The sequence below is a fragment of the Heterocephalus glaber genome, unplaced genomic scaffold (assembly GCF_053883595.1).
Source record: "Heterocephalus glaber isolate CG9 unplaced genomic scaffold, H.glaber_assembly_v1.0 deba00001504, whole genome shotgun sequence".
Taxonomy (NCBI): domain Eukaryota; kingdom Metazoa; phylum Chordata; class Mammalia; order Rodentia; family Bathyergidae; genus Heterocephalus; species Heterocephalus glaber.
In genome coordinates, this window is record NW_028258324.1 from 35,477,501 (window position 1) to 35,503,834 (window position 26,334).

Below are 26,334 nucleotides of genomic sequence, written 5' to 3' on the forward strand. Positions count from 1 at the left end.
CTCTACCAGATTTTTATTTCCCCTTTAGTTTGCTATATGTGATTTATGTAAGTGAAAAATTTGCTCTCTTTTCTTCGTGGAGAGTTTATATATACTGTTATAAATTTAAGTGCAAGATCCAGGCAAATGTTTCTCAGGAAGCTAAGGTGATGATCTACTTGACCTGGCAATCATACCACTTGAGCAGAGCAATTGTTTATCCTCATGAGGTTTTGAGAAGTGAAAAGCTGATAATGTATGCAAAATTTTTGGCTTTGAGTGCTATTGTCTTAATCTGAAAGTTGAAATTTTTACCTTAGTACATACAAATCTTTCACTAGATAACTCAGCCTCTAACTAGAAGCTGATATCCAGTAGAATTTAAATGTTTAGGCATGATAGTTTAGAATGCTAGAAGCAGCATCCCACCAAATCCAAATCCCTAAAGCCCGTCCAAGGAGGAAAAGAAAAGCAAAACCTGTAGCTTTAGGGGTAGATCCATACATACAAATAAGTATGTTCACACTAAGTGTGAATGGATTTATATATATGAGTGTGTACTCTTCTGATCTTATTTGACTCCAAGAAATCCTGGCTTTATGGTCAATCCTGACTTTATGATTCATCCAGGATCAACTAAATTCATAATATACCGAGAAAACAAATTCCAGTGATAAGAATCTTCAGTAATATTCTTTTTTGATCTTATAAAATATACATCTTGGCACTTTTGGTGGAAGCAATCTATCATATTTCAGCTGTACATATCATATGGCCTCAGTACAAATAGATATGGTACTAGATACAAAACAATCTAAATAAATTTAACTCCTGCTATGTTGTATCGCATTCTAATCAATGTAACTAATAACATAATGACCCTTATGAAACATTGTGGTACGAAAAATCACAAGAGTAGGATTTACTACCAATCATGAAAATGTTGCAGTATTTACTAGCCTAATCCTATTAATTCAAATCTTAAAGTCCTAATTAATTGAAAAAGAATGACACTGATAATAACCACAGATTTTTAAATTGCTAAGTGTCTTATTATTATGAAAACATATAATATGAACTAGTATTCATAATGTCTTCAGACTTGAATTTCTTGAAGTACTACATGAATGAATGAATAAATGAATAGCTAGCTTCTCTTCAACCTTAAATATATGCTTAAGTGGCTTATTTTGAGCGTGCAGTGAATTCTAAATAATCTAGTTGAAAGTGTAAGCAAACTTTGTTATGTCCTTCTCTAAGACAGGACATCACTCTTGAAGCAGTTGTTCTCAAGGATTGCAACCATGCAAAATGAAACAAAGGAATGTAAAAATACTATCAATGTTTGTTAATGTGGTTTTATCTTTATCTGAGTCCACTGAATTTTCAGTGCATCAGAAAATAAAATCATGTACACAAACGTAGAAGAAAAATTCTGTTGATTAAATAACCTATAGAAACTAATTACAAAAGATGTTAAAAGGTATGTTTTTCATACATGACATTTCTTTTGCTTATTTTTTGTAGAAAAACCATTCACTTGATTATTTGTTTTTGTTTGCACCCTAAAATTTTTTCTGGTGGCTTGTCTAAGTATTTGAATGCTATCAAATTAACCTTTCTCTGGAATTCATCAATGTATGACCGACATTCATATTATTTCACATAATTAATCTAGCTGCAAATTGAAATTCAACATGCATCAGTATATGTATGTGTATGTACTGTACTATATCTGAAATAATAATCTTTATTTCCAGTCTTTAAGCCACTAGTAATTTGCTCAGTCACATCATTTATAGAATTCATCTCTAACTCTCCATATACTAATATATAGCACAGGGTTGAAAGCATTAAAGCATATATAATTGTCTGTCTGCCGCCTTTATCCACTCTGTTATCTCAAAAAAGCTATTGTATTAACATAGCAAAATCTATGCCTTACAAATTCATTTGATTATATAATCCTTGCATTCAATTGTTCTTAAATCAATATCATAATTATGTTTGCAAGTGTTGTATAAAAGTCTACATACCAAAACTTGTCCAAGGGTCCTTTGTACAGGGAGCTATATAGTTTTATGGTCCTTATATGTAGCTCAGTTGATTTTCCACTTATTGAAGTAGCAACAAGTAAATTGGTGATGGACCCTTTTTCTCCAATGATTTACTAACTCTTTTCACTTGTGAGAAGTACAAAAGAAATATCTGTTAGTAAAAGTTAATTGAAGACTCCCTTTACTCTGTACAATGGGAAAAAATTAGCTTTCATTTCCTGTACAAATAATAAAAGAGGCTGTCCGTCCCACTGCTCCCGGCCCAGAGGAAGGGGCTTCTGGGCCACCATCCATCCCAGCACTCCCGGCCCAGAGGAAGGGGCTTCTGGCCCCCCGTCCATCCCACCGCTCCCAGCCCAGAGGAAGGGGCTTCTGAGCCACTGTCCCACCACTCTCAGCTCACAGGAGGTGAGCTGCATGGGCACCAACAACAACCCCCACTCCCCCCCAGTCAAAATGAGAAGACACGTAAATAAGTCTCGCAACCAGACTTTCAGATCACCTACAGCAACCCCAAAGGAAAATGAGATGGAACACTCTGATACTCAAATACCTGGACCCCCTGAACTGGGAAAAAAAGAGGATCTGGAAAAAATGAAATCAGAAATAATTTCTCACATAACAGCAGAGATTGTGCTCGTAGTGCAAGATATGATTAATAAATCTAGAGAGGAGCTGAGGAACATGATGGAATCCCAACATAGGAAACAAATGGAATCCATAAAACAGATGCAAATAGATTTCGAGGAGATGAAAAGCTCCATTGAAAGTCTGCACAGCTGAATGAGCCAATGTGAGGACAGAATTTCAGATATAGAAGATAAGATTGCAATTACTGACCAGGTAAAGAAAAATTGCTTCAAAATTGTAAGGCAACATGAGAAATCAATACAGCAGCTGCTAGACGATGCAAAGAAGAATAACGTAAGACTGATTGGAATCAAAGAAGAAACAGGAGAGAGTACAGATAACATAAAAAATCTCTTCACAGAAATAGTGGCAGAAAACTTCCCAAGCAGAGGAAAAGAACTTGACATACAGATAAGTGAGGCATATAGGACTCCAAACAGACTTGATCAAAAAAAATCTATACACAGGCATATAATTGTTAAGATTCCAGAAACTCAACAGAGAACAAAGTTCTACAAGCAGAGAAAAGAAACAAATCACATGCAAAGGAAAGCCCATTAGAATCACAGCAGACTTCTCAACACAAACCATCAAGGCAAGAAGAGCTTGGAGTGACATATTCCAAGCCCTAAAGGAAAACAGCCTCCAACCCAGATTGATGTACCCTCCAAAACTATCTTTCAACATTGATGGAGAAATAAGATACTTTCATGACAAAGAGCACCTTAGAAACTTTGTGAATACCAAACCAGCACTCCAAAAAATTTTAGACAATATCCTAGGAACAGACAATGAGGATCACAACCCAAGGAAGACCAGCAGAATGAACCCATCAGGTGCGACAAGAAATTAAATATAAAGGGGGAAAACTCAACAAAAAGAAAAAGTTATGACAATGATAAGTCAACACATTTCAGTTATAACCATCAATGTTAATGGTCCCAATTCATCAATCCAAAAAAATAGACTGGCAGAATGGGTCAAGAAGCAAAATCCAACAATATGCTGCATACAAGAAACACATTTAATTCAATTTGAAACTCGTAGACTGAAAGTTAAAGGGTGGGAAACAATACTCCATGTGACAGGAACCCAAAAAAAAGCAGGAGTAGCTGTCCTTTTGCAGACCAAGTCGTTTTCAAACCCACACTGATTAAGGGAAACAAAGAAGGACACTACATACTTGTAAAGGGGAAAATCCAAAAGGAAGGAATGACAATCATAAATATCTATGCACCAAACACTAGTGCACCCAACTATATAAAACAAATACTAATGGACATCAAAAGTCATATATGCACTAATACAATTATAGTGGGGGACCTCAATACCCCACTGTCACAGATAGATAGGTCAACTAGATAAAAAATAAGTAATGAAATACTAGAACTCAATCGAACTCTTGAACAAATGAACTTAACATGTTTACAGAGTCATCCACCCCACAAAATCAGAATACACATTCTTCTCAGCTGCACATGGGTCATTCTCCAAAATAGTCCACATATTCACACATAGAACATGTTTAAGTAAGTGCAAAGGAATTGAAGTTATGCCCTGTATATTATCAGACCATAGTGCAGTGAAATTGGAGATCCGTAGCAAAAGAAACTGGAAAAATTTCATAAACACGTGGAAACTGAACAACACACTTCTGAATAACCAGTGGGTCACAGAGGAAATGAAAGAAGAAATCAGACAGTTCCTTCAATTAAATGACAATGACAATACAACATATTGGAATCTATGGGAAACAAAGTCTTATGAGGGAAATTCATAGCTGTGAATACGCATATTAGGGAAACAGAATAAAGCCCAATTAAACAACCTGATGCTGAACCTCAAGCTTCTAGGAGAAGAAGAGCAGGACAAACTCAAAGCTCATACAACAGAGGAAATTATAAAGATCAAGGCAGAAATCAATGCAATGGAGACTAAGAGAACAATACAAAAAAAATCAATGAAGCCAAGAGTTGGTTCTTCGAAAGAATCAACAAAATTAACAAACCTTTAGCCAACCTTATCAGAAAAAGGAAAGAAAAGGCCCAAATCCATGGAATTAGGAATGAAAAGGGTGAAATTACAACAGACCCACCAGAAATCTAGAGGATCATCAGTATGTACTTCCAGAACCTATACGGCAGTAAGATGGAAAACACAGATGAAATGGACAGATTCCTACATATGTATGAATTACCCAAGTTAAATGAAGAAGGCCTAAAAATTCTAAACATCCCAGTATCAACCAATGAAATTGAAAATGTAACTAAAAACTTATCAACTAAGAAAAGCCCAGGTTCTGATGACTTCACTGCTGAATTCTACAAGACATTTGGCGAGGAACTACTGCCACTACTGTTTAAACTCTTCAATGAAATTGAAAGGGAAGCAATACTCCCAAATTCATTCCTAGAAGCAAGCATCACCTTGATCCCCAAAGCACAGAAAGGCCCAACCGAAAAAGAGAACTATAGGCCAATCTCACTAATGAACATAGATGCAAAAATCCTTAATAAGATACTGGCAAATAGAATGCAGAAGATCATCAAGAGGATAATACACCCTAATCAAGTGGTATTCATCCCAGGGATGCAGGGATGGTTCAACATATGCAAATCAATCAATGTAATACACTGTATCAGTAGAGCCAAGGACAAAAACCATATGATCATCTCAATAGATGTATAAAAAGCATTTGACAAAATCCAACATGCATTTATGATAAAAACCCTACAAAAATTGAAATAGATGGTCTCTAACTCAATCTGATACAAGCCATCTATGAAAAACCAACAGCCAGTATCATGCTAAATGCTCAAAAACCGAAACCCTTCACAATAAAGTCAGGATTAAGACAAGGATGTCCACTATCGTCAGTCCTGTTCAATACAGTTTTAGAAATATTAGCCATGGCAATTAGACAAGAGAAAGAAATAAAGATAGGAAATGAAGAAGTCAAATTGTCATTATTTGCAGATGACATGATACTCTATATAGAAGACCCCAAGTACTCCACCAAAAGTCTTCAAGACTTAATAACCAAATTCAGTAAAGTAGCTGGATTCAAGTTCAGCACACAAAAATCAATACCTTTCTTCTACACGAATAACAGACGAAGTGAGACAGAAATAGGGCAAATAATTCCTTTCACAATAGCATCCAAAAAACTGAAGTACCTAGGAATCAATCTATCGAAAGAAATCAAAGAACTCTTCTCTGAAAACTATAGCACTCTGAAAAGAGAGATTGAAGATGATATCAGAAAATGGACAGACATCTCCTGCCTCTGGATAGGAAGGATCATTATAGTGAAAATGGCCATACTTCCAAAGCTGCTATATAGATTCAATGCAATTCCAATAGAGATCCCAGCAGCATACTTCACGGACCTTGAGAAAATCCAAAAATTCATTTGGAACAAGAAGAGACCCAGAATAGCAAAAGCAATTCTAAGTAACAGAGACATGGCAGGAGATTATCACAATCCCCAGCTTGAAACTATAGTACAAAGCTACTGTGATAAAAACAGCATGGTACTTGCAAAGAAACAGACCTGAGGACCAGTGGAACAGATTAGAAGATGCAGAAACAATGCCAGACACACTCTGCCATCTCATCTTCGATAAAGGAGCCAAACACCCTCACTGGAGGAAACATAGCCTCTTTAATAAATGGTGCTGGAAAAATTGGACTTCAACTTGCCAAAGATTAAAACTAAACCTATGTCTCTCACCATGCACTAATCTAAAATGGAAATGAATTAAAGATCTAAATATTAAAATAGAAACCCTGAATGGCCTGGAACAGAGGTTAGGTAGGACTCTTGAAGACATCGGTGTAGCAAAAGATTTTAGGAACAAAACGTCAGTTACCCATGAACTAGAACAAATAATCAACAAGTGGGATCTCTTTTTATTGAAAAGCTTCTGCACAGCAAGAGAAACCACCAGCAGTGTGAAGAGACAACCCACAATGTGGGAAAAAATCTTCACCTGCTGTTCCTTACACAAAGGTCTACTATCTCAAATCTATAAAGAACTTAAAAAGATCAGACCTCCCAAATTTAAAGACCCAATCCGAAAATGGGCATCTGAAATGAACAGACATTTCTCAAATGAAGAAGTAGAAATAGAAAATAAACACATGAAAAAATGTTCAACATCACTGGTCATTTGAGAGATGCAAATGAAAACAATGATGACTTTCCACCTTACTCCAGAAAGAATGGCTGCTATCATGAAATCAACCAATAACAAATGCTGGCGGGGCTGTGGGGAAAGAGGAACCCTACTCCACTGCTGGTGGGAGTGTAGACTGGTGCAACCACTGTGGAATCAGTATGGAGATACCTCAAAGTACTAGGACTGGAAGTCCCATTTGACCCAGCTATTCCTCAGCTAGGTATCTTCCCCAAAGAATTAAAAGAATCATACCACAATGATATATGTGCACCCATGTTCATAGCAACACAATTTATAATAGCTAAAACTTGGAAACAGCCCAAACGCCCATCAACTGGAGACTGGATAAAGAAAATGTGTTTTTTTTATAAAGTGGAGTAGTACTCAGCCTTAAAAAATGAGAAATTAGAGACATTTATAGCTAAATGGATGCACATTGAGGCGATACTCTTAAGTGAAATAAATAGGACACGCATGTATAAATACTGAATAGTTTCTCTAGTGTGAGAAACTGAAAGTGTAAATAAGGACTAAAAGGTATAATAGATAATGTGAAATAGGAACAAAAGGGGCAAAGGGGAAGGGGAAGTGGGAGGTGTAGGGAAAGGAAAGAAGGGAATGGGATTAATACGAGAAAGTGGAAAAATAGGAACAAAATCTTTGTAAATAGGGAGGACTGGAGGGGTTGAAGGGAGGGCTGGGCAACGGTGAAAAATAAGAACCAAGAGAGATTATGTAAAGGTGCAAATTTCCAATGATGAATGTCATTATATTGTATTCCTAAAATGTACCAATGATTAGAATGAATAATTGATAATGTAAAATAGGAAGAAAAGGTCCTAAGGGGTAGGGTTAGTGGGATGAGCAGGGGAAAGGAAAGAAGGGGAAGGAAAAATGATGAGAAATGGAAAAAATGGAAACAAAGTCTTTGTAAATAGGGAAGGGTGGAGGGGGTGAAGGGCACACAGGTAACGTGGAAAAAATAAGAACCAAGATGCATGTGTCATGTAAAGGTACAAGGTCCCAGTGAGAAATGTAAATGTGTTGTATACCTAAAATGTACCAATAAAAGAATTTTTTTAAAAAAGTTAATTGAATATTTAACATCTAGGTTTACAGTTTTTCTCTTTAAAAGTAAGTACTTTTTTGAATTTTAGGCAAAATGAATAGTATTAAATCTTTCCATCCTGTGTTCTTATTCTTTGACCAAATATTTGACTTTGACTCTCTTAATTTTCTCTCCATGTTTGAAAATACTCTAACTATACTTTTTAAAATAAATAATTAAAATCTTTTCAGTTTCTTTACTTTGATTTCTTTCTCTAGTGAATGCTTTAGCATAGCTGCTTAAGTTTTTTGAATCTTATTTTTATATTTAACTAAGTGTGCCTTTAAGAGTGCTAATTATATTTTAAATCCATTATAAGCATAATAGTCTTCCTTTGCATTTGACTTCTCTCTACTATGATTTTTTTATTTGTTGCATAAGTATAGTACCTTTTGAATTTTTTCCCCTTGTGTTTATTCACAATAGCTCTATCCATCTGTTGGGTTTTTGTACTTCAAATATTTTTATTTCCAAAAGAGTTAGGCAGCCCATTCTAAATTATTCATAGAAATGGTGCACAGTGCAAATATGAACATAATATGTAGCAGTTCAAAAGAAGATTTAGAGAAATCCTCAAGTCTCATTTGTTTATGTTAAAATTCATCAGATCTTTTGCCATACTTGATTGACAGGAAGTGAAATAGATTAGTCTTAATTTACTCCCTTCCTTCCTTCCTCCCTCCCTTCCTCCATGCCATTCCTCCCTTCTTCTATCCCTCCTTCTCTGCTTCCTTCTACCTTTTTCTTCCTCACTTCACCCCTTCTCTCCCTCCCTGCCTCTCTCTTTGCTTTTTTTTTCTAGTACTTTGGTGAAGGCCAGATAAAGAATACTAGGTACTGAAAAGAAAAGGAAATGCCAAGTGATTTATTATTTTACCTCTCTTAAATCCCCATAAATTCCATAAAGTTTGTGCTATTATTATACCTGTACTATAGGAAGGATGGGAAACTGAGGTGAAGTGCAGTTTCTCTTGGTCTAAATCCAGTAAGTGGTGAAGCTAGGAGACAAACCCAGGCAGTCTGATTTCTGTACACTTCCTCTTTAAAAAGCCTGCATAAATCACAGCTGTTACAGTCTGTTTTTTTAAATGTGCTCTAATTCTTTCTTCTATCCTTTACCTCTTTCCCTGAGTCCTACTCCATAGTTCCTCAGCATTTGTGTACTGTAAAGCATTCCTGGCCTCAGTTGACTCTATCCATATTGAGTTGTTTCATTTAGGTTTCTAGGACACAAGAGGAAGAGTGCTTCGGGCAGAAGCACATTTTGTAAAGGTGCCTGTGTCCTTTTCTCATAATGTCTATCTGCTTTTTTTCCTTAGACTGGCTGGCCGATGTAAAACATTCACAGTATCCCCTCCACATGTAGTTTTCAGAGCCTAAACCATAGGCAGACCTAAGTATCTAGTCTGTTAAGTCCCTTTTTCTGAGATTTGAGTGCTTTGTAGTTCCTAGCTAAAACACACATGGATCCTAGTCCTTTCATACTGAGAGAAAGAGAACTGTTAAAATCCTTCCTTTCCCTCCAGTGTGGTTCATCACCTAACAGGCAAAGAAAAAGATGAATGTTTGGAGTTCTGACATCTTCTTTGTTCCTTCTAGAGATATTTACAAAAAGTTGGAGTATAATTAAAAGGGAGAAGTTAATAGGTAAATATGTGTCATTAAGCATGACTTTATTCTATTGGCTTACTGACACAAACTCAGAAATAAAAAGATTGTCCTCTCAAGCTCTTGTCCTAAGTTGGCTGCTGATTGTAATATACAGTATTATTTTCTTTTTTTATTAGTACATGTTTGCAGTACATAATGATTACATTTATTGTGGGCAGTTGGTATGAACATAATACATCTTAATTCTTCTTTTTTATTTTTTCCACCTATTACCCCTCTCCTCCTTCCCTATCCTTCCAGTTCTGTGTCTCCTTCTCATTTGCAAAAGCCCTATTTTCCTTCTTAGAATTAAACACTTGAGAGTGCCCACTCATTTTGACTTATTTTATTCAGTAGTTCCACTGTAAGATTTAAAATACCCCTTTAGGAAATTTATGTTTCTTTTGTTATCAAATAATGATAGTTCTACAACATCTTTTATAATGTAATATTTTTAAATGCCTGTATAGTCTTCTAATACATTAGCTCTGATGTTAGAGTGCTATTTTCTTTAAGAAGAAAATTAATCTGCTTAGCTTGAATGATTGCTTCATGACATATTTTTTTCCTCAAGTTCTTATTTTGTCAAAAGTCACTTGAGAACATTCATTCATTCATCCTAGCCATCTGTCTTATTTCCCTCAGCAGTGATTTGTCCTTTATAGTCTCCTTGATTTCATGTCTACAAGAAGTTGATTGCTAAATATTTTTAATCTTTCTCTCATATATCATTTTATCTGTCATATTACATAGCATCAACTACTCTTTAGTTTTGATTCTTTCAGTTAAATGTGTTATAATTTATTTTTACCTTAAATAACAAAGAAAGGAATTATTTTCCTAATAGCTCAGTGCTAATGTTTTTGCTTTATACATGTTCAGCTGTATTTCTTATGAATTTGGAAGATAATTTAAATCACATTTTCCTTATTTTCAATAAGATATTCTTTTATGTGAAATGTAGATATACTGGTATCCAGCCATTATTAAGCCACTTGAGTGGCCAACCAACATGCATTTTCCTTACCAATTTAAGTATTCTCTGTTTTCTACAAACAAATTTCAAGACCAACTTAAAGCTACAGGCTGAACCAGATATTTTTAATATAAATGAAACTTTAAGAACCTGACATATACAATATATGGAATCCCCACTGGTGTGTAACCCTAGGGAAGCCCGTCTAGGAAGTCAGTTGTGCTCCACTAAAAACAGCCCTTACTTCCTTTAGCTGAAGTACGAGAATGAGGTTGAGAATGAGAATGAGAATGAGGTTGAATCCTAGCTCTGCTCTTTCCTGGAGTTATGTTTGAATAAGTCACTTAACCTCCTTTGACTCTATAGTGGAGGAAGATAAAATTTGCTGGCAATCGTTATAATGTGAAATAACATATCATATTTAAAAAGCATTTCATAACTACATAGTACTATATAAATGTAAACTGTTGTTGTTACTAAGAGTTGCAACATGAAATAGTATGATTATCCTTTTATTCATCCTTTTAGTATGTTTCATCAATTAAAAATATTTAACCTATCACAGCATGCTGGGTACTACTCTATGCCATGTGAATAGACACCTGAGAAATTCAAGACCCCAGAACTTGAAAAATTTACATTCTAGATCAGTGAAATATATCAGAAAATACATATGAAAACAAATAAAAGTTAGATTCAAATGGTGGCTAGTGTGTTCTCATTCCGTATGACCTTAGATAGTCCCTTGGAACCCTGTTTTCTCACTTATTAAAAAATAAGTATAAAAGCCTATCAGTTAAGGATAGTAGTATGAAACTATCTTACATGTTTAATGAAATACATTAAGGGTTGTTGCCCTTTTTAAAAATATTATAGTACAATTTTGCATTCCTGTCATAGTATGTACCTTAGGGATACAGAAATGAAGGATACAAATCTCTCTTGCTCTCATGAAATTTATATTTTAGGAAGATATGACTAGTATACTTAAAATGGAAGCAAAGTACAGCACAAAATATAGTTCTAGACTAAATTTTTGGATCTTTCTAAATTAGACCTAAATTTACAAGAAAAGGAGATATATTTTTGTCTGTTTTAGGTTGGTTGAATTCACTAAAACTCCAGGTACTCTTAAGATGACTGAATGACCCTGATCTTGTGATTAGATTTTGCTGTTAAGTGAGGTTTTCAATTAATTTTATAGAGGCTGGTTGAACTCGTTGAGACTCCAGGTATTCTTGTTTTATATTTTTTCCAACAACACAATAAAATTCATATATTTGACCAAGTTTTTTGTGTACTTATAGTAGCGATTAATACTTGATCATACTATTCCCTGTGAGGACAAATTACTTTCTACAAACACAGTTTTCTTTGTTTGTCCTGAGTATTCAGCTGTTAAAGTCTATACCTATTATCTTTAAATATACCTTTACCTTTCATTAAAGATGGATTTTTCTTGTCTTTTCTTTTTAGTTAGCAACATTATCTTGATACTGTTATCCTGTGATAAAAAACACTGCTTAGAGACTTCCCTCTTACTCTTCCTCAAAATTGTTTCTGCAATTCATATGTAATTCTTTAAAAAAAAAAAAAAGATTGGTATAGTAATTGGGAAAAATTCTGTAGAGCCAAATCTTCCATATTAACTTTGTTACTTGCCATGTACTTTTTTTTTTGGAAACAGGGTGTCACTATATTCCAAGTTGGTCTTGGACTCAACTATGTACTGTAGGTTGGCTTCAAATTTGTGGCCTGTAGCCTCAGCCTTCCAAGTACTAGGATTACACATGTGCACTACCATACCTGGATCAACTAACTCTCTTAGTATGTAATTGGACTTAAGTTTCCTCATTTTTATAATGAGCCTATTGAAAATATCAATTCATAGGCATTATTTTGTATAAAACACTTCAAGTAGTACCTAGCAGGTTCTATGTATTCTGAAGTATTAGTTCTACTATACTTCTCTATAAGATTGTACCTATTTTTCCTTTCACACCATTCCAGACATTTCAGTCTAAAAATACATAGTTTTCTATTGTATTATATCTTAACATTAAAAATGGAAATATCTAGTAAAAATATCCAACTCCTCTACAAAATCAATTAAATATATGACCTAACAGCAAAATCCAATCACAAGGCTAATGACTAAAATGTATTGTTAAATTTTTCTTAATAAGAAAAGCACTGAAAAGTATGTAGTTCACAATTGTTTAATAAACTACATCTTTCTTTTTTTTAATTTAAAAAATGTCCGTGAATATCTTTTTTGTATGTTGATTTCATTATATTAAGGAAGTAATACCACAGACAGGCACAAAAAAGTGATTTTTATCACACCTGTTCATTCTGACACACATCCAACGGTGCAACTCCATCGAGCTAGTTTGTAATTATGAAAGTAATGTGTCATCCATATGTCCACTTACTAAGGAAAACCAACATAAAGTTAATCTAAAAAGTATATCATGCTTTTTATTAGTTTAAAAGAAGGTCATAAGTTACAATTTTACAATATTTACATTTAATGCAGTCATCCAGAAGTCCATACCTATGTGTAATTTTAGTTGTACCACTGCAAGAGTGCCATTAAAGGAAACTATGTGGCAGAAGTGGTTCCTGTAGTACATAATATGATTCCTAGCTATGGAATTAGAAGCTGGAGTGAATGAATTACTAACAGTGTGGAAACTCTTGCCTCTCCATCTTCTCAGTGAAATTAAACAGTATAATGAAGATCAGTAGAATGGTTGTACCTAACATCTGCTTACATTATGTTTGAAAGTTATATACTTGTTTGTTGAGAAGAAAACTGATAGTAAGTTGAATAAGATAAAACATTATTTACCTGTCAGGTTATCTTACTTTTTTTTTTAAAATACTAAGAATGGAACCTAGGGTTGTTCACATGCTGTCTCTACCAGTGACTTTCATCCTTAGCCCTATCTAATATTTAATTTTTAGGAAAATATTAAGGAGATAATATATATTTGCTAAAGATCAAGATAGGCTAGCATTTGTATCAGGAAGTCAAGTTAGTAAGTACATTAATTGGGTTCTGTTTATTTAAGGTAATTGTGATTTAGCCTAAGAATATTCTGCGTTGGTTATAAGATTAATATCTAGAAATAGTAATTACTTGTGAAATGAAAACAAGTGAAGTTCATATTTTCTTTCAAATTCATATTATCACTAGTATGACTGAAGACTTATTAGTAGCTTTAATGATGGCAGAATATGTTCACTGTAACAAATTATTAATTCTATTAAAAGAAACATGACCAAAACCCAATAAATGTGTATCTTCTATAGCATATGTTAGTCTCTTTGGCCATAAAATATATGACTATAACTTATCCAGAGATAAATATTCTAAGGACACTAAATTATTGATTGCATATTAATCAATATGTATTAAAAATAATGCAGTCAGATTTAGTTTCTAAATAGAGTATTTTGTCCAAAGATATTTTCTTTTCCTATACATACTATTAACCTTACTGGTAGACTAACAAACTTTCATCCTGCTCTTAGCAATTTTAAATGGACATCAGGAAAAATTCTCTTACTGAAAAGTTTTACAGAAAATGAACCTTGTTTCTCTCTACTATTAGAAATACATTTATGGGACTTTGTTTTCTAAAATTGACCTTTCTTGGAAATACATATATATATGGAATTCTGTGGTATCCTATGTGCCTTATTTTCGAAAACCATGTTACTAGCTGATGGAGGAAAAAAATGAAAGATTAATGCAATATATATGATAAATATTTTCTAAATACAATCGCTCCAGCATAATTTTCTTGTGTGAAATTAAAAAATAAAATAAAGAGGTACCACCACCCCCAGTGCAGAGGACGAGGATTCCAGGCTGCCTTACCACAGCTCCGAGCACCAAGGACGAGGCTTGGGGGCCACAATACCACTGCCCCCAGAGCAAAGGAGGAGGATTCTGGGCTGGCTTACCACCACCCCCAGCACCTAGGTGGTGAGCCACCCCCAATGCCAAGGAAGAAGCTTCCGGGCTGCCATACCACCACCCCCAGTGCAGAGGAGGTGAGCCACACACACAACCCCCATGCCTCCCTCTGCCATTGAAATGAGAAGACATGTAAACAAGCCTCAAAACCAGAATTCTAGATCACCTATAGCAACCCCAAAGGGAAAGGAGATAGAACATTCTGATACTCAACCACCTGGACTCCCTGAACTGGCAACAAAAGAGGATCTGGAAGAAATGAAATCAGAAATAATTTCACAGATAACTGCAGAGATTGTTCCCATAGTGCAAGACATGATAAATAAATCTAGAGAGGACACAGATAAAAAACTAGAGGAGCTGAGGAACATGATGGAATCCCAACATGGGAAATAAATGGAATCCATAAAACAGATGTAAACAGATTTCCAGGAGATTGAAAACTCCATTGAAAGTTTACACAGCAGAATGAGCCAATGTGGGGACAGAATTTCAGACATAGAAGATAAGATTACAATTAGTGAGCAGGAAAAGAAAAATTGCTTTAGAATTGTAAGGCACCATGAAAAATCAATCCAGCAGCTGCTAGACAATGCAAAGAAGAATAACATATGACTCATCAGAGTCAATGAAGAAACAGGAGAGAGTGAGGATGACAAAATGTGTTCACAGAAGTGTTGGCAGAAAACTTCCCAGGCAGGGGAAAAGAACTTGATATACAGATAAATGAGGCATGTAGGACTCCAGCTACCCTTGATCAAAAAAATCTACACTAGGCATATAATAGTTAAGATTCCGGAAACCCAACAAAGAACAAAGTTGTGCAAGCATTACAGAAAAGAAACAAATCACATACAAAGGAAAGCCCATCAGAATCACAGCAGACTTCTCAACACAAACCCTCAAGGCAAGAAGAGCTTGAAGTGATGTATTTCAAGCCCTAAAGGAAAACAGCCTCCAACCCAAATTGATGTATTCTGCAAAACTATCTTTCAAAATTGATGGAGAAATAAGATACTTTCATGACAAAGAGCATCTGAGGAACTTCATGAATACCAAATGAGCACTCCAAAAAATTTTAGAAAATATCCTAGGAAAAGACAGTGAGGATCACAACCCCAGGAAGACCAGCAGAATGAATCCATGGGGCTCGAGAAGAAATTAAACGCAAAGGGGGAGAATCCAACAAAAAGAAGTCATGACAAGGATTAAGTCAATATGTATCAGTTATAACCATCAATGATAATGGTTTTAATTCACCAATCAAAAGAAATAGACTGGCAGAATGGGTCAAGAAGCAAAATCCAACAATATGCTGTATACAAGAAACACAATTAAAAAAGAAACTCATAGCCTGAGAGTTAAAGGGTGGAAAACAATATTCCATGCAACAGGAACCCGAAAAAAAGCAGAGTAGCTATCCTCTTTGCAGATCAAGTGGAATTCAAACCAACACTGATTAAGAGAGACAAAGAAGGACACTACATCCTTGAAAGGGAATAATCCAACAGGAAGAGATGACAGTCACAAATATCTATGCACCAAACACTAGTGCACCCAACTATATAAAACAAATAGTAACAGACATGAAAAATCATATAAGCACTAATACAGTAGTAGAGGGGGGACCCCAATACCCCACTGTCACAAATAGATCAACTAGACAAAAGTTAAGCAATGAAATACTAGAACTCAAACTCTTGAACAAATGAACTTAACAGATGTTACAGAGTGTTCCACCCCACAAAATCAGGATACACGTTCTATTCACCTGCACACAGGTTGTTCTCCAAAATAGACCACATACTCGCTCATAGAACATGTTTAAGAAAGTGCAAAGGAATTGAAGTTATCCCCTGTATATTATCAGGACAGAGTGTGATGAAATTGGAGGTCAATATCAAAAGAAACTCTAAGAATTTCATAAACACATGGAAACAGAACAACACACTTCTAAATAACCAATGGCTCACAGAGGAAGTTAAAGAAATCAGATAGTTCCTTCAATTAAATGACAGTAATAATACAACATATTGGAATCTATGGGAAACAATGAAAGCAGTCTTACAAGAAAAATTCTTAGCAGTGAATACTCATTATGAAAACAGAGTGAGCCCAGTTAAACACCCTGATGGTGAACCTCAAGCTACTAGAAAAACAAGAGCAGGACAAACCCAAAACTCATACGAGGGAGGAAATTATAAGCATCAGAGGAGAAATCAATGCAATGGAGTCTTAAGAGAACAATACAAAAAAATCAATGAAGCCAAGAGTTAGTTCTTCAAAAGGATAAACAAAATTGACAAATCCTTAGCCAACCTTATCAGAAAAAGAAAAGAAAAGGCCCAAATCTGTGCAATTAGGAATGAAAAGGATGAAATTACAACAGAATCAGCAAAAATCCAGAGGTTCATCAATACCTACTTCCAGAACCTACAGGCCAATAAGTTGGAAAACCCAGAAGAAATGGACAGATTCCTAGATAGGTATGAATTACCAAAGTTAAATGAAGCAGACCTAAAAATTCTCAATGACCCTATATCAATCAATGAAATTGAAAACAATTAAAAACTTACCAACTAAGAAAACACTGGGTCCGGATGGCTTCACTGCTGAATTCTACAAGACATTCAGAGAGGAACTACTGCCACTACTGTTTAAACTCCTCAATGAAATTGAAAGGGAATCAGTATTCCTGAATTCATTCCTGGAAGCAAGCATCACCTTGATCCCCAAAGCAGAGAAAGACCCAACTGCAAAAGCGAACTATAGGCCAATCTCACTAATGAACATAGATGCAAAAGTCCTTAATAAGATACTGGCAAATAGAATGTAGAAAATAATCAAGAAGATCATACACCCTGACCAAGTGGGATTCATTCCAAGGATGCAGGGATGGTTCCACATACACAAATCAATAAATGTGATACACTGTATCAATAGAGCCAAGGACAAAAACCATATGATCATCTCAATAGATGTATAAAAAGCATTTGACAAAATCCAACATGCATTTATGATAAAAACCCTACAAAAATTGAAATAGATGGTCTCTACCTCAATCTGATAAAAGCCGTCTATGAAAAACCAACAGCCAGTATCATGCTAAATGCTCAAAAACTGAAACCTTTCACAGTAAAGTCAGGAATAAGACAACAATGTCCACTATCACCACTCCTGTTCGATACAGTTTTAGAAATATTAGCCATGGCAATTAGACGAGAGAAAGAAAGAAAAGGAGTAAAGATAGGAAATGAAAAAATTGAATTGTCATTATTTGCAGATGATACTCTATATGGAAGACCCCTAGAACTAGAACTTCTCGAGAAACTATACCACTCTGAAAAGAGATGTTGAAGATGATAGCAGAAATGGAAAGGGATCCCTTACTCCTGGGTAGGAAGAATAAACATAGTGAAAATGCCCATACTTCCAAACTGCTGTATAGATTCAATGCAATCCCAGTAGCATACTTCACGAACCTTGAGAAAACAATCCAAAAATTCATTTGGAACAAGAAGAGACCCAGAGTAGCAAAAGCAATTCTAGGCAACAGAGACATGGCAGAGGGTATCACAACCCACAACTTGAAACTATACTACAAAGCTACTGTGATTAAAAACAGCATGATACTGGCAAAGAAACAGACCTGAGGACCAGTGGAACAGATTAGAAGATGCAGAAACAACTCCAGACACCCTCAGCTGCTTCATCTTCAGCAAAGGAGGCTAAGGCTCTCACTGAAAGAAAGATAGCCTATTTAATAAATGGTCCTGGAAAAATTGGGTTTCAACGTGCCAAAGATTAAAACTAGACCTATGACTCTCACCATGCAGTAAACTAAAATCAAAATTGATTAAAGATGTAAATATTAAAACAGAAATGCTGAACCAGCTGGAACAGAGGTTAGGTAGAACTCTTGAAGACACTGGTGTAGGAAAAGATTTTATGAGCAAAACCTCAGTTATTCATGAACTAGCACAATCAACAAGTGGGATCTCTTCTTATTATAAAGCTTCTGCACACCAGGAAGAACCACTAGCAGTGTGAAGAGACAACCCACAATGTGGGAAAAAATTTTCACCTGCTGTTCCTCAGACAAAGGTCTGCTATCTAGAATCTATAAAGAACTTTAAAAAATCAGACCTCCCAAATTTAAAGACCCAATCCAAAAATGAGTATCTGAAATGAACAGACATTTCTCAAATGAAGAAGTAGAAATAGAAAATAAACACATGAAAAAATGTTCAACATCACTGGTCATTTGAGAGATGCAAATGAAAACGATGACTTTCCACCTTACTCCAGAAAGAATGGCTGCTATCATGAAATCAACCAATAACAAATGCTGGCGGGGCTGTGGGGAAGGAGGAACCCTACTCCACTGCTGGTGGGAGTGTAGACTGGTGCAACCACTGTGAAAATCCGTATGAATATATTTCAAAGAACTAGTATTAGGAGGTCCCATTTGACCCAGCTATTCTCCAACTGGGTATCTTCCCCCAAAGAATTAAAAGAATCATACCACAGGGCTGGGGATTTAGCTCAGCGGTTTCACTGCCTGCTGTGCAAGCACAAGGACCCAAGTTCAATCCCTGGTACCAAAAAAAAAAAAATGCGTCATACCACAGTGATATATGTACACCCATGTTCATAGCAGCACAATTTGGAACACCTAAAACTTGGAAGCAGCCCATTTGCCCATCAACTGGAGACTGGATGAATAAAATGTGGTTTTTTATAAAATGGAGTACTACTCAGCCATAAAAAGTGAAAAATTAGAGATTTATAGCTAAATGGATGCACATTGAGGGGATACTCTTAAGTGAAATAAATAGGACACACATGTAAATACTGAAGTTTCTCTAGTGTGAGAAACTGAAAGTGTAAATAAGGACTAAAAGGTATAACAGATCATGTGAAATAGGAAGAAAAGGTGCAAAGGGGAAGGGGACATGGGAGCGATAGGGAAAAGGAAAGAAGGGAATGGAATTAACATGAGAAAATGAAAAAATGGAAACAAAGTCTTTGTAAATAGGGAGGGATGGAGGGGTTGAAGGGAGGGCAGGGGAATGGGGAAAAAAATCAGAACCAAGAGAGATTATGTGAAGGTGCAAATTTCCAATGTACCTAAAATGAACCAATATAATTAAATACCTAAATACCTAAAATGTACCAATATAATTAAATTAAAAAAAAATTTTTTTAAAGAATGAATGATTCTTTTCAAAGAAAATAGTAAATATGAATCCTAATTATTTGTGCCAATTTTGTATGAATGGCAACCCCCATTTTTTATTGGCATATGTTAGTAATACAAAATGAGTTTTATTTTATTATATTGGTACATGCATATATCATATTTGGATAATTTTTATCTCTGATACCCCCCTTTTCTTTTTCTTTCTTTTGATCCCATTTCTTGTTTCTGCCTTCCAGTCTCCTGTCATCGCTTGATTGGTTGATTGATTGATTGCACATATGAGAGAAAACTTGTAATATTTACCTTTTGAGACTGCTTATATCACTTAACATGATGGTTTTCTATTCCTTCCATTTTCCTGCAAGTGACCTGATTTGATGCTTTTTTATGGCTGAGCAACACTCTAGTATTTATAGGTGGATCAATTGACATATCTGGTTTTAGTTTTTTGAGGAATCTCCATACTGATTTCCATAGTAGTTTTAGTAGTTTACATTCTTGACAGTAATGTAGAACAATTCCTTTTTTCTCACATCCTCACCAACATTGCATTGTTATGTATTCTTTATGATTGCCATTCTGACTGAGGTGTAATAGAATCTCAATATAGTTGTGAGTGGCATTTTTTAAATGACTAAAGATGTTGAACAGTTTTCAATATATTTATTGACCATTTGCTCTCCTATTGAGAAGTATCTATTCAATTCATTTGTTTATTGGTTGGAGTGTGTGTGTGTGTTTATTGCACTCTTTATATAGTCTAGTTATTAATCCTGTATCAGAAGAGTAGGTAGCAGAGATTTTCACCCCTGCTGTAGGTTGTCTCATCAGTCTGTTCATTGTTTTCTTTGTTGTGCAGAAGCTTTTAAATTTGATAATAGTCCCATTTGTTGATTCTTGCTATTATTTCTTATGCTATTAGAAATCTTTCCCTGTGCCTGTGCCTATGGCTTCAGGTGTTTTCCATATGTATTTTTTTAATAGTTTCAGCATTTATGGTCTCATTTCTAGGTCTTTGACCCATTTTGATTTAATTTTAGTACAGAGTGAGAGATAGGGATCTAGTTATCTAGTTTCAGTCTTATAAGTACAGATATCCAATTTTCCCAGCAGCATTTGTTATAGAGGCTGTCTTCTTCTCCAGCATGTTTTTGGCCTCTGTTATGGCTTGTATCTAGATATCCTCCCAAAGCCTCATGTGCTCATAGATGGGCTTTGCAGAGGTGGCTGGATCTAGGTTGTGTGAATGTGGATTAAGTTTATGACCCCGGGATTAAGGTGTATGGTACTGGATTAGTCCATTAATTAGTTTATCATAGTGATAGGTATAGGTAATGGGAAGCCCCACCTTGGATGTGGGTAGTACCACTCACAAATTTTGTAGCCTGAATGGGATAAAAGGGAAAGGAAGGCTTACTGCTGGTGTCTTGCTGCCTCCTGCCTGCTCTACCATGGACTGTTTCTCCTCTACCTCTGTCCTCTGTCATCCCTTCCTGCCTTGGAGCCAACTGACTATGGATTGAAACCTCTACAAACTGTCAGCCAAAATAAACCTTTCTTCCTTGTGGAGGTTGAGTATTTTATCACAGCAATGAGAGAATGACTAAGATAACTTTTTCAAAAATCAGATGACTATAGGTTATGGATTTGTTTCTGTGCCTTCTCTTCTGTTTCATTGATCTATGTCTTTCTGTACCAGTACCCTGTTGTTTTGTTTCTGTGGCTTTGTAATATATTTCAAAATCAGATATTGTGATGCTACCAGCATTTCTCTTTTTGCTTAGGATTGCTTTGACTGTCCTTGGTCTTTTAGGTTTCTGTATGAATTTTTGAATTTCTTTTCTAGTTTTGTGAAGAATGTTTTTGGTGTTTTAATAGAAATCATATTGAATCTCTAGGTTACTTTTACTAATATGCCCATTTTAAAAATAGTATTTATGCTGATTCATAAATAAGGGAGATATTTCATTTTATAATGTCGTCTTCATTTTTTTTCTCTTCAGCATTTTATAGTTTTCATAATAGAAGTTTTTACCTCCTTGGTTATGTTTATTCCTACTTTTGCATTTTTTGAAAGCTATTGTGAATGGAATTGTTTTGCTGATTTCTTTCTTGGCGGGTTCATTATTACTGTACAGGAAACCCATTGATTTTGCATGTGTTTGTGTGAGACTAGTGGTGAAACCCAAGGCTATGCTAGGCAAGTGCACTACCAGTGAGCTTCATCCCCAGCCCTTCATGTGTTGATTTTGTATCCTTCTACTTTAAATTTATCAGATCTGAGAATATTCTGGTGCAATTGTTAGGGCCTTATATCATCTGCAAATAGGGATAATTTGACTTCCTCCTTTCCTATTTGTATTCCATTTACTTATTTCTCTTGTCTAATTTTTCTCCCTAAAGTTTCAAGTAGTCTTAGACACTGTGGATTTGTTCCTGATTTTAGAAGAAATGGTTTCAGTACTTCCCTCATTAGTATATACCTTTCATCAGTTTAAGGAAAGATCTATAACTGTTTTCTTCTGGATTTTAATCTTTAAGAGCTGTTGCATTTTAGTAAAGTCTTCTCATGAATCTGTTAAGATGATTGTGTAGTTTTATCCTCTGTTCTATTTATGTATTGTATTATACTTATTGATTTATGTATGTTGAACCATCCTTACGTTCCTAGGATGAAACCAACTGGTCATGGGGTATGCTTTTTAATGTATTTTGTAATTCTGTTTTTTAAAAAAAATTTTATTAAATTCTTTTATTGGTACATTGTAGGTATACAGCATAATTACATTTCTTATTGGGAATTGTACCTTTACATAATGCATCTTGGTTCTTATTTTTTCCCCATTCCTAGCCCTCCCTTCACCCCCTCCACCCTTCCCTATTTACAAAGACTTCATTTCCATTTTTTCCCTTTCTCAGCATTTCTCCTTTCCCTTCTTTCCTTTCCCCTGCCCCTCTCACTACCACTACCCCTTTGGACCTTTTCTGCCTATTTTACATTATCGATTATTTATTACTAAGCATTGGGACATTTTAGGTAAACAATACAATCACATTCATCATTGGAAATTTGCACCTTTACATAGTCTCTCTTGGTTCTTATTTTTCACCCTTGCCCAGCCCTCCCTTCAACCCCTCCATTCCTCCCTATTTACAAAGATTTTGTTCCTATTTTTCCATTTTCTCATATTAATCTCATTCCCTTCTATCCTTACCCCTACCCCTCCCACTTCCTTCCCCGTTGCCCCTTTTCTTCCTATTTCACATGACCTATTATACATTTAGTCCTTATTTACACTTTCAGTTTCTCACACCACAGAAACTATTTGGTATTTATACATGCGTGTCCTATTTATTTCACTTAAGAGTATTGCCACAATGTGTATCCACTTAGCTATAAATGTCTCTAATTTCTCATTTTTTATGGCTGAGTACTACTCCATTTTATTAAAAACCCACATTTTCTTTATCCAGTCTCCAGTTGATGGGCATTTGGGCTGTTTCCAAGTTGTAGCTATCACAAACTGTGCTGCTATGAACACGGGCGCACATAGATCACTGTGGTATGATTCTTTTAATTCTTTGGGGAAGATCCCCAGCGGTAGAATAGCGGGGTCAAATGGGACTTCCAGTCTTAGATCTTTGAGGTACCTCCATACTGATTTCCACAGTGGTTGCACCAGTCTACACTCCCATCAGCAATGGAGAAGGGTTCCTCTTTCCCCACAGCCCGGCCAGCATTTGTTATTGGTTGATCTCATGATAGCAGCCATCCTTTCTGGAGTGAAGTGGAATCTCAGCATTGTTTTCATTTGCATCTCTCCAGTGACCAGTGATGTTGAACATTTTTTCATGTATTTATTTGCTATTTCTACTTCTTTGTGTGAGAAATGTCTATTCATTTCAGATGCCCATTTTTGCATTGGGTCTTTAAATTTGGGAGGTCTGATCTTTTTAAGTTCTTTATAGATTCAAGATAGTAGACCTTTGCCTGAGGAAGGGCAGGTGAAGATTTTTTCCCACATTGTGGGTTGTCTCTTCACACTGCTGGTGGTTTCTCTTGCTGTGCAGAAACCTTTTAATAAGAAGAGATCCTACTTGTTGATTGTTTGTGCTAGTTCACAGGCAGCTGTGGTTTTGTTCATAAAATCTTTTCCTACACCAATGTCTGCAAGGGTTCTACCTAACCTCTGTTCCAACTGGTTCAGAGTTTCTATTTTAATATTTAGATCTTTAATCCATTTTGATTTTAGTTTAGTGCATGGTGAGAGATACAGGTCTAGTTTTAATCTTTGGCAAGTTGAAGCCCAATTTTTCCAGCACCATTTATTAAAGAGGCTATCTTTCCTCCAGTGAGGGTGTTTGGCTCCTTTATCAAAGATGAGATGGCTGAGTGTGTCTGGTGTTGTTTCTGCATCTTCTAATCTGTTCCACTGGTCCTCAAGTCTGTTTCTTTGCCAGTCCCATGCTGTTTTTATCACAGTAGCTTTGTAGTAGAGTTGCAGGTTGGGGATTGTGATACCCCCGCCATGTCTCTGTTACCTAGAATTGCTTTTGCTATTCTGGGTCTCTTCTTGTTCCAAATGAATTTTTGGATTTTTTTCTCAAGGGCTATGAAGTATGCTGCTGGGATCTCAATTGGAATTGCATTGAATCTATATAGCAGTTTTGGAAGTATGGCCATTTTCACTATATTAATCCTTCCTACCCAGGAGGAGCACGGGATGTCTGTCCATTTTCTGATATCATCTTCAGTCTCTCTTTTCAGACTGCCATAGTTTTCGGAGAAGAGGTCTTTGATTTCTTTCATTAGGATGATTCCTAGGTATTTCAGTTTTTTGGATGCTATTGTGAAAGGAATTATTTGCCCTATTTCTCTCTCAGTGAGTCTGTCATTGGTGTAGAGGAAAGCTATTGATTTTTGTGTGTTGACTTTGTAACCAGCTACTTGACTGAATTTGGTTATTAAGTCTAGAAGACTTTTGGTGGAGTTCTTCGGGTCTTCTATATAGAGTATCATGTCATCTGCAAATAATGACAATTTGACTTCTTCATTACCTATCTTTATTCCTTTTATTTCTTTTGTCTAATTGCCGTGACTACTGTTTCCAGAACTATATTGAACAAGAGTGGTGATAGTGGACATCCTTATCTTGTTCCTGATTTTAGTGTGAAGGATTTCAGTTTTGACCATTTAGTATGATATTGGCTGTTAGTTTTTCATAGATGGCTTCTATCAGTTTGAGGTAGAGACCATCTATTGCAATTTTTGGTAGGGTTTTTATCATAAATGCATGTTGGATTTTGTCAAATGCTTTTCCTGCATCTATGGAGATAATCATATGGTTTTTGTCCTTGACTCTATTGATATAGTGTATTACATTGATTGATTTGCATATATTGAACCATCCTTGCATCCCTGGGATGAATCCCACTTGATCAGGGTGTATGATCTTCTTGATGATCTTCTGCATTCTGTTTGCCATTATCTTATTAAGGATTTTTGCATCTATGTTCATTAGTGAGATTGGCCTATAGTTCTCTTTTTCAGTTGGGTCTTTCTCTGCTTTGGGGATCAAGGTGATGCTTGCTTCCAGGAATGAATTGGGGAGTATTGCTTCCCTTTCACTTTCATTGAAGAGTTTAAACAGTAGTGGCAGCAGTTCCTCTCTAAATGTCTTGTAGAATTCAGCAGTGAAGCCATCAGGGCACAAGCTTTTCTTAGTTGATAAGTTTTTAATTACATTTTCAATTTAATTGGTTGATATTGTGTTGCTCAGAATTTTTAGGTCTTCTTTGTTCAACTTTGGTAATTCATATGTATCTAGAAATCTGTCCATTTCTTCTGTGTTTTCCATCTTATTGCCATATAGGTTCTGGAAGTAGGTATTGATGATCCTCTGGATTTCTTCTGGTTTTGTTGTAATTTCACCCTTTTCATTCCTAATTGCATGGATTTGGGCCTTTTCTTTCCTTTTTCTGACAAGGTTGGCTAAAGGTTTGTCAATATTGTTGATTCTTTCAAAGAACCAACTCTTGGTTTCATTGATTTTTTGTATTGTTCTCTTAGTCTCCATTGCATTGATTTCTCCTCTGATCTTTATAATTTCCTCCCTTGTATGAGCTTTGGGGTTGTCCAACTCTTCCTTTTGTAGAAGCTTGAGGTTCAGCATCAGGTTGTTTAATTGGGATCGTTCTTTTTTCCTAATATGCATATTCACTGCTATGAATTTCCCTCTTAAGACTGCTTTCATTGTGTCCCATAGATTCCGATATGTTGTATTGTCATTGTCATTTAATTGAAGGAACTGTCTGATTTCTTTAATTTCCTCTGTGACCCATTAGTTATTCAGAAGTGTGTTTTTCAATTTCCACGTGTTTATGAAATTTTTTGAGTTTCTTTTGCTATGGCTCTCCAATTTCATAGCACTATGGTCTGATAATATACAGGGCATAACTTCAATTCCCTTGCACTTACTTAAACATGTTCTATGTTTGAGTATGTGGTGTATTTTTGAGAATGACCCATGTGCAGCTGAGAAGAATGTGTATTCTGATTTTG

The 26,334-nt window shown here is 35.6% G+C and overlaps 1 protein-coding gene across 11 annotated transcripts in view; it reads left to right on the forward strand.

The window, feature by feature from the left end:
• Rsrc1 (arginine and serine rich coiled-coil 1) overlaps positions 1-26,334 on the forward strand; it is a 399,395-nt gene that overhangs the window by 312,497 nt on the left and 60,564 nt on the right. The window lies entirely within an intron of this gene.